Genomic DNA, 12117 nt, shown 5'->3' on the forward strand with positions numbered 1-12117 from the left:
AATCACCAGTCCTGTATCCTGGTCCTTCCAACAGGGGTATTCGGTAAGAAAAAAAAAAAAGAGAAGAGTGAGGAGAAGTGAAGGTTCTTATAGAGATGTTGATTCTGCGCAGGGTGCTCGGTGATAATAATTCCACAAATCACGCACGCACGAGTACGAGCATGGGCACGAGCATGGGCACGAACACAAGCACCCCGTCATACAAACTGCAGCACATTTATCAGGCTACATGATTAGTATAAACCCGCCTAAATTTACACTTATTGGTTAGTGATTAACATTTCATACACTATTGGTCTACTGTATTTAAATTAGCCTCGCTTGCTATGTAAATTAGCACGCATGCTCCTTTCAGGTGTGGGGGGGCAAGTCTTTTCGGTCCTGAATTGAGTCGGTGGTCGTGATCTCCCCTTGCCGCATTTACCTGTCACGCAGTTTCTGCAATTTTATCTTCTCTGGCCACTGTCCAGTCTTTGGTGCCAAGATGTTCACTTTTGTCGGCTTGTTAGCTCTTCTTCAAGGTCAGAGCCGTTTGTTAGTTTTCCACAGTTTGTTATCTTTTAGCTCCCTCCCAAATTCCTTTTCCAAGGCACAAGTGGTTAGTAGTTTTGCTAATTGGAAGATTACATCAGCGCCCAGTCAAACCAAGAGGAGTGATACCAGGACTGTCCCCCAGGCAGTAGGTGTGGGGGGGAATAAGATGCTTCACAGACCATGGGGAATGGGGCCGAGGCAAGGCCGTCCTGTCTCCACAGGGCTCCCTCCCTCTCCCTCACTCCAGGGTACTGTCCGGTCCTGGGTCCTAGCGACCGTCGCTCTGCATTGTGGTTTTAGCACCCAGGCTGTTTGAGACATCTTGTTTTGCACTAGCAGTTCTCTACACCACCCCGTGGCTCAAACAGTGGTGTGATCCGAGTTCTGTATTTTACATCTTCATCTTCGGTGGTGATTCGAATATAGCGGATAGAGGGAGAAAGAGAGGACAGGAGTTTAGAAATCATACACCTAACTACTGCAAGGCCTATTACCACTGACAGAAATATCGTTAAAATCATAATACCAATATCTACAAGCCATTTTCCCCACCCCATGAGTCCAAGAGACTTCAGGAGAGAGTTGAACCAGGGTCCAGGGCTCCAGCCGTTAAACCGGTCCTTTGGTTGCATTGCTCGGAGAAGTTCTCCAGTCTGCTCGGATACCTCTCTCATCTTCTTTCATGCTTCTTCTATGGTGGTAGTCGCGTTGTGAATGGTGAGACAGCATTCTCCATCGGTGAGATTTAACATTCCACATACTCCCTGCTCTTTTAACAATAGCATATCTAAAGCTAATCTGTTTTGTAAAGTCATTTTAGACACCTGTTGGACTTGCAAATTTAGTTCCCTGAAAGCATGTCTGGTCCAATTGCTCAAAATGTGTGCTTGCCAGGTTAGGTTTTCTAAGACAAACTGGTGTCTTTTAAGGGTTACGTATGGGGTAAATACATTTTCTAACATCAAAGATGTTGTCATGCCCCAGGTATAATAATCAGGTATTCGGACTCCCTGCACTGCCCATTCCGGTGCAGTCTGAGGTGCCTGAACGTCCCGTTTCCTCCGGTTATATTCGGGGTTGTTAAAGTCAAATGTTTTGGAGGGGCACATTGATGGAACACCAATGGTGCAGCGTAAACCCGCCATTTCATATACATGCAGGTGTGAGTACATTTTCCCATCTGAACATGCCCAGAGGGTACCCTGAGGGGCTGGATACTTAGCAGTGGAGCATGTTGATGGGTCATGGGGTTCGGTTATTGCGACTCCTTCTTCCCACGCAAAATTCCGCTCTGCCTCGTGGGTAAGTGTGACTCCACATTTTATTGCGATTTCTGAATTAGTAATGGTTCCGTTACACATGGGATCTCCAGGTTTAAACCCTGTTACCGGAAAGCCCCAACAAATGCACATATCCCGAATAAAGACTCGCAGTTCGGGGATATACCATGTTTCTATGGGGTCCCACGTTAGCAATCCACAACTAACTGTTCGTGAACACTTCATTAGAGGGGTATCCTCATAAGGTAGGGGATCTATTTCTTGTGCATCAGTTGTACTCTCTGGGGTGGACAAAAAATGCTTAAGGGACCAAGCATATTCATAATGAGAGCAGCTATGGTGAGCATAGCCACCCCGTTTGTTAAGAATTTGAATACACCAACCCGGGGAAAACGGGACATTATATTCGTGTTGCAAGGGTTCACCGTGAGAGGGAGGGTCCCACCAACGTACAAGAATGCAAGGGATCTCCACCTCCTGGGGACATGATGTCCAATTTTTTCGGGCTGCAAGGGTGGCACTTGTAGTTCCCCTGCAGAGCTGTTGCTTCCAACAGGTGGCATTCCACATATCTCTCCAGGTTACATTAACCGGAAATCGATAGGCCACTGGAGAGGGTATGTACCAAGATGTCCTGCTATACTCTTGGAATGGAAGTGAGTCAGTTCCCCACAAACATTTTCCTTTCCAGTGTGTATTTTGAATACTTTTTTGGTTTAACGTTTCTAGCTTTGAATTTAGAATTCGTGAGAAATTTAGCCAAATGATGGCGAATTTAAAGCCCTCCGACGCGGATGTGGGGAGGTCTACACAAAGACCTTGGTCTGTTCGATTCCAGATCCGGATGAAAACCGTAATTAGTTCCCATGCCAAATTGGGTTGGTTATCCAAATTCCCAGTTGACTGAGACAGGATTATACATGCACAAAATAAGAATATAAACTTCTCCCACACCATTTATCCTTAGTAAAGAACAAAAATATGCACATATACATATAAATAATAACATTTACAACTTTCATCTTAGTAAAGTTAAACTAACAACGCTAAAAAAAAAGGGGGGGGGGGGGTCATAACTATGAGCACTCAATTTCTACATAGGTCAGTCCTGTTTTCCAGGCACAATTTAAGTTCTTCAGTTGGTGTGAAAGACTATTTATCTTGATCAGTCCTCGGTGCTCTTTTCACTCGTGTATCATGAATCCAGGAATTAATTTCCTCTACCTTGACTGCAGTATAAGTTTTCAACAGCACGGTATAAGGTCCTTTCCACTTCTCTTTCAATGGTTCGTCTTTCCAGGTTCATACATAGACCATGTCTCCTGGCTGGAATGGGTGAACTGGTGCATCCAAGGGAAGAGAAGTCTTTTGATTTAGACACCTGTGTAGTGAAGACAAAGTCTGCGAAAGAGAAATCAAATATTCTTTAATTGCGGCCTGTCCTCTTATATGTATTTGGTCTCCCTTGACGCTTAGGTTTGTGGGATATGCTTTCCTGTATACGATCTCAAAGGGGTGTACTCCTTCCTTAACCCTAGGGGTTATTCGAATTCGTAGAAGAGCTGAAGGTAAGGCTTCTGTCCACTTAAGGTGTGCTTCCTGACAAAGTTTAGAAACTTGTCTTTTAAGAGTCTGATTCATTCTTTCTACTTTTCCACTAGATTGGGGCCTCCAGGGAGTGTGTAGTTCCCATTTGATCTGCAAAAACTTGGAAACTTCCTGCATTACTTCTGCAATAAAATGAGGCCTACTGTCAGAGGAGATACCCTCTGGAATACCAAATCTAGGTATAATTTCTTTTAACAGAATCCTAGTTACTTCTCTAGCTTCATTGGTACAACAAGGGAAAGCCTCTGGCCAACCAGAGAAAGTGTCTACTAATACAAATAAATATTTATATAGGTTGCATCTAGGTAATTCCAAAAAATCTATTTGCCAGTGTTCCCCAGGAGTCATTCCTTGTTTTACAAGTCCACCCATAATCTTCTTTTCAATTTTTGGATTATTAGCACAACAAACAGTACATTTCTTCACTACAATGTCTGCTATATTCTGCATTTTAGGCCCAAAAATGTTTCTTTTAGCAGTTAATACCAGGGCATCTGCTCCTGTATGCGTCTCTTGGTGTATTCTTTAAGCAGAATTTCCATCATTTTCTCAGGAACCAATAGTTGTTTCAGTGGCATTACCCACCAACATCAATCATTTTTGGAGCAATCCAATTGTTTCGCCAGTTGGGTTTCTTTTTCAGTGTATTTTGGTGGTGATAGTTCTAAATGAGATCCTGGAATCAAGGCTCCTTCTAGAGTTGGCTCCTTCAGGGCTGCCTCTTTAGCTAACCAATCAGCTTTTCGATTGCCTTTTACAACTCCGCTATCTCCTATTTGGTGGGCTTTACAATGTATTATTGCAACCTCTTTTGGTTGAAGAACTGCTTGTAAAAGGTTCATAATTTCTGCCCCATATTTTATCGGAGTCCCTTTTGAGTTTAATAGTCCTCTTTCTTTCCAAATTGCCCCGTGTGCATGAACCACTCCAAATGCATGTCTGGAATCTATAAGTATATCTATAAGTATCTATAAGTATATATATAAGTATATATATAAGTATATATATTGACTCTTTTTCCATGACTCAGCTCTAGAGCTCTAGAGCTCGAGTCAGTGTTATCAATTCTGCCTTTTGAGTGGATGTATTACCAGGTAATGCTCTGGTTTCTAATGTTTGGGTGTTTGCTACCACTGCGTATCCAGCTCTCCGTTTTCCTTCCAACATGTAGCTGCTACCGTCGGTGAAAAGCTCTGTTTCTGGGTCAGGCAGGGGTTCATCCTGTAGATCTGGTCTGCTGGAATACACTTGTTCAATAGTGGTTAGACAATCATGTTGCAGTTCATCAGACTCAGAGATTGGGAGCAGAGCGGCAGGATTCAAGGTGGAGGTCAGAGAAAGCGTAACATCATCTTGTTCTAGTAACACAGCTTGATATTTTGCTAACCTACTTGGGGAAATCCAGTGGTGTCCCTTATTTTCAAGGAGAGACAATACAGCATGGGGTACAAACATGGTAATCGGTTGACCCAGTGTCAGTTTTCGAGATTCTTCAATTAAGGTTACAGTCGCCACCACTGCCCTCAAGCAGGTGGGCCAACCTTTACTGACTTCATTCAATTGTTTGGAAAAGTATCCCACTGGTCTCTTCCAGCTCCCCAATTTCTGTGTCAGCACTCCCAATGCTACTTGTTGCCTTTCGTGTACATATAACTGAAAAGGTTTCTTTAAATTCGGGAGCCCCAAGGCAGGGGCTTCCATCAAGTTTCTCTTAATTTCATCAAAGCTTTTACAGCATTCTGTTGTCCATTCTAAAATCCCCTCAGTTCCTTTGGTGGCAGCATATAATGGTTTGGCAATTAGTCCAAAATTAGGGATCCATAGCCGACACCACCCAGCCATCCCTAGAAATCCCCTTAATTGTTTCTTTGAAGTAGGTACAGCAATTCTGCAAATGGCCTCTTTCCTTTCAGTACTTAATTCTCTTTATCCTTTTGTAACTTCAAATCCCATATATTGGACTCTCTCTTTTCCTATCTGGGCCTTCTTTTTAGAAACTCGGTAGCCTGCTAGACCCAGAAAATTAACTAAGCTAATTGTGGCTTCCAAACACTCTTCATAGATATCAGAACCAATCAATAAGTCATCTACATACTTGTCACGGATGAGTGGTTAAGCTGCTTAAAAAATCACCATGAAAGATATTTGCAAATAGTGATTTCAATAGAAATCTATAAAAGTGTGATTTAACAGAGTTCGATGGCAAGGTTCACTCTATTACTTATTAAATGAATGGAATATATATATAAAAAGAAACTTAAGTAAGTTTGAAGAAAATACAAGGAGGGAAAGGAGTATTATATATGTTTAGCAACAGTTTAAGGTTTGTTTGCAGCAAGGAGAGAATCACAAAATTTAGCTATAACTAATCATTAATTAATCTAGTATCTACAAAGTGATTAAATGAGGTTTACTACAATATTTGTACCAATACACACACACACGCTAGGCCTAAGTACTCATTATATGCGCAGTTAAAGGTACCAATAAAAATTCCCCCAGGTTTAGCGAAATACTCACTTTAAATGACTGTCTCAATGGGCGAGGGTTGAACCTCAAGGAGCAAGGAGCACTGAAGATCAGGCAAGGGATGAACCTCGAGGAGCAAGGAGCACCAGAGATCAGCTCGAGTTTGCTGCTCTGAGAGGCGTCCCACTCAGAGGGAGATTCTGGTGCAGCCCGCTGCGGTCCAGGAGAGCTCAAAGGGTCTCAGCTTGGCACCACTGTTTACAGGGTCACGAGATGATTGACTTTAGGCATCAGTAAATTTCCCTTCTACTTTCACAGCCCGTGTTGAAGATTCCTAAAGTTCTCAAAAATTCCAGTGATGCTGGTACAGATCCTCCTGAGTTACAGCCTAGATAAGATCGGCCCCAAGGCTGCCAGATGGCGACTAGTACAGACGAAAAATATGTTCCAAGGTTGTCAGGGCTGCCTCCCTGGTACAGACAGTGCTGCTCCCACCTCAGCCATGTAAGAGTTTTGATACGGTCAAGGGACACTTAAACACCAAACTCGTTACACAAAGGCCAAGTTTTGACGGGAGTTACTGAGATTGTAAAGCAGCTTCGCTTCCCATGCTCTGCCAGGTGCACAAGAAGAAAAGGGGGGGGAGGGAATGCACCACCACAATACTGTAACAGAGTTATGGTATCATACTCACTGTGCCATTGTTCTAGTTTTTTCACCAATGCATTACCAAATGATGTGGGGATATTTTTAAATCCTTGGGGAAGGACAGTCCAACAGAGTTGCATCTTCTGTCCTGTAGTCGGGTTTTCCCATTCGAAGGAAAAAATAGTCTGATTCCGTTCCTCCATAGGTATGCAAAAGAAAGCATCCTTCAAATCCAGCACTGTAAAATAAGTATTACTGTCAGGAATTGAGGCAAGGAGGGTACATGGTACAGGCAGGCAGGCACGTGGCAAACAGCCGTGTTTTCTACTTCTCCTGAGCTTCTAGCAGCAACACAGACAGAGCTCCTGTCAAAACATGCATTCACACAGGCTTCAGTCTGCGCTCCAGCACCTCAATGTCCTTCTTGTAGCGAGGGGCCCAAAAATGAACACAGTATTCGAGGTGCAGCCGCACCAGTGCCGAGTACAGGGGGACGATCGCTTCCCTAGTCCTGCTGGCCACACTATTCCTGATACAGGCCAGGATGCCATTGGCCCTCTTGGCCACTTGGGCACACTGCTGGCTCATGTTCAGGTGGCCGTCAACCAACACCCACAGGTCCTTTTCCGCCAGGCAGCTCTCCAGCCGCTCTTCCCCAAGCATGTAGCGTTGCATGGGGTTGTTGTGACCCAAGTGCGGGACCCAGCACTTAGCCTTGTTGAACCTCATACAATTGGCCCCGGCCCAACGATCCAGCCTGTCCAGATCCCTCTGTAGGGCCTTCCTATCCTCCAGCAGATCAGCACTCACACCCACCTTGGTGTCATCTGCAAACTTACTGAGGGTGCACTCGATCTCCTCATCCAGATCATTGATAAAGATATTAAACAGAACTGGCACCAGTACTGAGCCCTGGGGAACACTACTTGTGACCGTCTGCCAGCTGCATTTAACTCCATTGACCACAACTCTCTGGGCCCGGCCATCCAGCCAGTTTTTTACCCAGCAAAGAGTACGCCCGTCCAAGCCATGAGCAGCCAGTTTCTCCAGGAGAATGCTGTGGGAAACGGTGTCAAAGGCTTTACTAACGTCCAGGTAGACAACATCCACAGCCTTTCCCTCATCCACTAAGCGGGTCACCTTGTCATAGAAGGAGATCAGGTTGGTCAAGCAGGACCTGCCTTTCATAAACCCATGCTGACTGGGCCCGATCCCCTGAGTGTCCCATACGTGCTGCATGATGGCACTCAGGATGACCTGCTCCATTACTTTCCCCGGCACCGAGGTCAGGCTGACAGGCCTGTAGTTCCCAGGATCCGCCTTCCGGCCCTTCTTGTAGGTGGGCGTCACATTTGCTAACCTCCAGTCAACTGGGACCTTCTCGGTTAGCCAGGACTGCCGATAAAGGATTGAAAGTGGCTTAGTCAGCCACTCCCTCGGTACCCTTGGGTGGATCCCATCTGGCCCCATAGACTTGTGTGCGTCTAAGTGGTGTAGCAGGTCGCTATCCATTTCCCCTTGGATTTCGGGGGCTTCATTCTGCTCCCCGTCCCTGTCTTCCACCTCAGGGGGCTGGGTACCCCGAGAACACTTGGCCTTACTATGAAAGACTGAGGCAAAGAAGGCATTAAGTACCTCAGCCTTTTCCTCGTCCTCTGTCACTATGCTTCCCCCCCGCATCCAATAAAGGATGGAGATTCTCCTTAGCCCTCCTTTTGTTGCTAATGTATTTGTAGAAGCATTTTTTTATTGTCTTTTGTGGCAGTGGCCAGATTAAGTTCTAGTTGGGCTTTGGCCCTTCTAATCTTCTCCCTGCATAACCTCACAACATCCTTGTAGTCCTCCTGAGTTGCCTGCCCCTTCTTCCAAAGGTCGTAAACTCTCCTTTTTTTTCCCGAGTTCCAGCCGAAGCTCTCTGTTCAGCCAGGCCAGTCTTCTCCCCCACCGGCTCATCTTTCGGCACATGGGGACGGCCTGCTCCTGTGCCTTTAAGATTTCCTTCTTGAAGAATGTCCAGCCTTCCTGGACTCCCTTGCCCTTCAGGACTGCCTCCCAAGGGACTCTGTCAACCAGGCCCCTAAATAGGCCAAAGTCTGCCCTCCGGAAGTCCAAGGTAGCAGTTCTGCTAACCCTCCTCCTTACTTCTCTGATAATTGAAAACTATCATTTCATGATCGCTCTGCCCAAGACGGCCTCCAACCATCACATCACCCACCAGTCCTTCTCTGTTCGCAAACAACAGGTCCAGCTGGGCACCTTCCCTAGTTGGCTCCCTCACCAGCTGTGTCAGGAAGTTATCTTCCACACACTCCAGGAACCTCCTAGACTGTTTCCTCTCTGCTGTATTGTATTTCCAGCAGACATCTGGCAAGTTGAAGTCCCCCACGAGAACAAGGGCTAGCGATCGTGAGACTTCTCCCAGCTGCTTATAGAATATTTTGTTTGCCTCTTCATCCATGCCCTGCCAGCGAGAAGCTGGGAGGGGGCACAGCCAGGACAGCTGACCCAAACTGGACAAAGGGCTATTCCATACCATATGACGTCATGCTCAGTATATAATCTGGGTGGAGTTGGCTGGGGGGTGGCGACTGCTGCTTGGGAACTGACTGAGCATCGGTTGGCGGGTGGTGAGCAATTGCATTGTGCATCACTTATTTTGTATATTCTTTTATCATTATTATTATTATATCCGGGGAACTACAGGCCTGTCAGCCTGACCTCGGTGCCAGGGAAGGTCATGGAGCAGATCATCTTGAGTGCCATTATGCAGCACGTGCAGGACAACCGGGGGATCGGGCTCAGCCAGCATGGGTTTACGAAAGAGAGGTCCTGCTTCACTAACCTGGTCTCCTTCTATGACAAGGTGACCCGCTTAGTGGATGAGGGGAAGGCTGTGGATGTTGTCTACATGGACTTTAGTAAGGCTTTTCACACTGTCTCCCACAGCATTCTCCTGGAGAAGCTGGCTGCACACGGCTTGGATGGGTGCACTCTACGCTGGGTTAAAAACTGCCTGGACGGCCGAGCCCAGAGAGTGGTAGTGAATGGAGTCAAATCCAGTTGGCGGCCGGTCACGAGTGGTGTTCCCCAGGGCTCAGTACTGGGGCCGGTCCTGTTCAATATCTTCATTGATGATCTGGATGAGGGGATCGAGTGCACCCTCAGTAAGTTTGCAGATGACACCAAGCTGGGTGGAAGTGTCGATCTGCTGGAAGGTAGGAAGGCCCTACAGAGAGACCTGGACAGGCTGGATTGTTGGGCCGAGGCCAACTGTATGAGATTCAACAAGGCTAAGTGCTGGGTCCTGCACTTGGGTCACAACAACCCCATGCAACGCTACAGGCTTGGGGAGGAGTGGCTGGAGAGCTGCCTGGCAGAAAAGGACCTGGGGGTGTTGGTTGACAGCCGCATGAACATGAGCCAGCAGTGTGCTCAGGTGGCCAAGAGGGCCAATGGCATCCTGGCCTGTATCAAGAATAGTGTGGCCAGCAGGACCAGGGAGGTGATAGTGCCCCTGTACTCGGCACTGGTGAGTCTGCACCTCGAGTACTGTGTTCATTTTTGGTCCCCTCACTACAAGAAGGACATCGAGGTGCTGGAGCGTGTCCAGAGAAGGGCAACGAAGTTGGTGAAGGCTCTAGAGAACAAGTCTTATGAGGAGCGGCTGAGGGAACTGGGGTTGTTTAGCCTGGAGAAGAGGAGGCTGAGGGGAGACCTTATTGCTCTCTGCAACTACCTGAAAGGAGGTTGTAGCGAGGTGGGGGTTGGCCTCTTCTCCCTAGTAACAAGCAATAGGACTAGAGGAAACGGCCTCAAGCTATGCCAGGGGAAGTTTAGGTTGGATATCAGAAAAAACTTCTTCACCGAAAGGGTAGTCAGGCATTGGAATAGGAGGAGGTAGGCAGACTGAGGAGCATCTGAGAGTCTGAGAGGAAGATTGACCAATGGAGCTGTGCTCTGCCATCTCTGATGCACAACAAGCTAACTCAGCATGGCCCCTACGGAGGCAGGCCCAGGATCTGTTTTGTGCCAGGAGGAAAGCAGCGTTACGAGGGATAGGGACGGGTGGAAGCAAGTTACTGCATGGAGTTGTCAGAGGAACCCCTCCTTACCCTCTCAGCTACCTTTACAGAGTAGGTATGAGGCTCTGGGTATGGTAGACAAAGCGCATGATGAGATAGAAGAGGAGGAACCTGTGCAAGCACTCTCACCAAGGTCAGATCAACCAACCGCTCGCAACAAGAGCTGCATTAAGACTGGTGCCAAGAAGAAATAACAGCGAGTTATGGTCATAGGTGACTCCCTCCTGAGTGGAACGGAGGCACCCATCTGCAGACCGGACCCTCTTTTCAGGGAAGTTGGCTGCCTCCCCAGGGCCCAAATCAGGGATGGCCCCTAAATAGGCCAAAGTCTGCCCTCCGGAAGTCCAAGGTAGCAGTTCTGCTAACCCGCCTCCTTAGTTTTCTGATAATTGAAAACTATCATTTCATGATCGCTTTGCCCAAGACGGCCTCCAACCATCACATCACCCACCAGTCCTTCTCTATTCGCAAACAACAGGTTCAGGGGAACACACAAAGAGTTGCAGTCAACGGCTTGATGTCCAAGTGGAGATCAGTGACAAGTGGCATTCCTCAGGGGTTGGTATTGGGACCAGCACTGTTTAACATCTTTCTTTGTTGGCAAAATGGACAGTGGGATTGAGTGCACCCTCACCAAGTTTGCCGATGACACCAAGCTGTGTGGTGCAGTCACAACGCTGGAGGGAAGGGATGCCATCCAGAGGGACCTTGACAGACTTGAGAGGTGGGCCTGTGTGAACTTCATGAAGTTCAACAAGGCCAAGTGCAAGGTCCTGCACATGGGTCGGGGCAATCCCAAGCACAAATACAGGCTGGGCAGAGAATGGATAGAGAGCAGCTCTGAGGAGAAGGACTTGGGGGTGTTGGTTGATGAGAAGCTCAACATGACCTGGCAATGGTCCAGAAAGCCAACTGTATCCTGGGTTGCATCAGAAGAAGCGTGGCCAGCAGGTCGAGGGAGGTGATTCTCCCCCTCTACTCCGCTCTGGTGAGACCCCACCTGGAGTACTGCATACAGCTCTGGGGCCCCCAACACAAGAAGGACATGGACCTGTTGGAGTGAGTCCAGAGGAGGGCCACAAAGATGATCATAGGGCTGGAGCACTTCTCCTATGAGGACAGGCTGAGAGAGCTGGGGTTGTTCAGCCTGGAGAAGAGAAGGCTCCAGGGAGACCTTATAGCAGCCTTTCAGTACCTGAAGGAGGCCTACAAGAAAGCTGGAGAGGGACTTTTTACAAGGGCACATAGTGATAGGACAAGGGGTAATGGCTTTAAACTGAAGGAGGGTAGATTTAGATTAGATAGAAGGAAGAAATTCTTCACTATGAGGGTGGTGAGGCACTGGAACAGGTAGCCCAGAGAAGCTGTAGATGCCCCATCCCTGGAAATGTTCAAGGTCAGGTCGGATGGGGCTTTGGGCAACCTGGTCTATTGGAAGTTGTCCCTGCCCATGGCAGAGGGGTTGGAACTAGATGATCTTTAAGGTCCCTTCCAAC

This window comes from Platalea leucorodia, assembly GCF_965183815.1.
Source record: "Platalea leucorodia genome assembly, chromosome: W".
NCBI classification, from domain to species: domain Eukaryota; kingdom Metazoa; phylum Chordata; class Aves; order Pelecaniformes; family Threskiornithidae; genus Platalea; species Platalea leucorodia.